The following is a 1,365-nucleotide window of genomic DNA, read 5'->3' on the forward strand; positions in this document are numbered from 1 at the left end:
CGGCGGGCGGCGGGCGGACAGTAGGCTGGCCCTGTCCGTCCGTCCTCCTCCTCCCCGCCCAGGGGGGGGCCACCAGAGGCCCAATTGGTCTCTGCCCCCACGTGACTCTGCAGGCCTCTCTCCTTCTTTGTTGGTGTTTCTCTTCATTTAGGTCTATTTTTTTTCTTCTCCTAAAAGAAAAAAAAAAATACCCCTATCTATCTCGGGGCCGCGGGTGGGGGCGGAGGCCAAGGCACTCTGGAGGCCTTGGCCAGCTGGCTGTTCCAGGCCGCTGTGGGAGCCCAGAGGCAGGGACCCCACGTAGGCGGGTAGGCAGCCCCGCTTGTTAGCGACTGGGTGGGAGTGGGGCCTGATTTATGGGCAGCTCCCCCACCGGCCTACAGCCCAGCCTCTCTCCCCTTGAATGGCTACCTCCCTGGGGCCTGGCCCTGCGGGGTCCATCCTGGCCCAGACATGGGAGTGGAGTCAGGTGGGGCTGGTGTGGAGGCAGGGTATGGATGACTTGACCAAGTGGCCCTGCTGCTTTGGCCTGGTCTTTTCTACTCTTCCAGAAGGTGAAGGAAGGAAGAGGGGGACGGAAGGCAAGCAGGTGAGCTGACCAAACACCTCCTGTGTGTGCATTCTACGCTGGCTTCTCTGAGTGTTACCACCCACCGCGGGCTGCTGATGCTTGTCAATAGCTAGGAAAGCTGAGGCTGGGCTGAGAATGCTGCCAGGGCCATTTGGCCCAGGGTGGGCCAAGTGGGTAGCTAGACCAGGATAGATAGGGCAGGGCAGAGGGAAGGGGGTTTTGTCTAGAAGGCCAGGCCTCCCCACACAGCTGGGAGTGACCCTGTCCAATCTCCCGGCCCACACAGGTCCTGGTCCTGGAGGGCTCAAATTGCTCTGCTCTGCACCACTCCCATGCATGTCTCTCTCTTTTTTTTTTAATGATTTTGTTTGTTTATTTTATTATTATTATTTTATTTGGGGGGATAATTAGGTTTATTTATTTATTTATTTTTAATGGAGGTACCAGGGCTTGAACCCAGTACCTCGTGCGTGCTAAGCACACGCTCTACCAGTGAGCTATGCCCTCCCCCCATGACTCACTCTTTTGTGCACTCCTTCTTTCATCTCACACTCACTGAGGGCACACTAGGTGCCCAGCACTGGTCCAGGCACTGGAGAAAAGGGAAGAAAAGGAAAGAAGTCTCTGTCCTCAGAGGATTGGCTTCCCAGCCTTTCATCCTATGGCGTGGGGAGGAGCACTGGGGGACCATGGGCAATCACTGTGGCGAACCCACACACAACCCTCTCCTCATTTGAGGAAATAAGTAAATCACACAGAACACTTCGCTTGTCTGGCTTGGGATGAGAGGGATT

Source organism: Vicugna pacos, chromosome 4 (assembly GCF_048564905.1).
Source record: "Vicugna pacos chromosome 4, VicPac4, whole genome shotgun sequence".
Lineage (NCBI taxonomy): Eukaryota > Metazoa > Chordata > Mammalia > Artiodactyla > Camelidae > Vicugna > Vicugna pacos.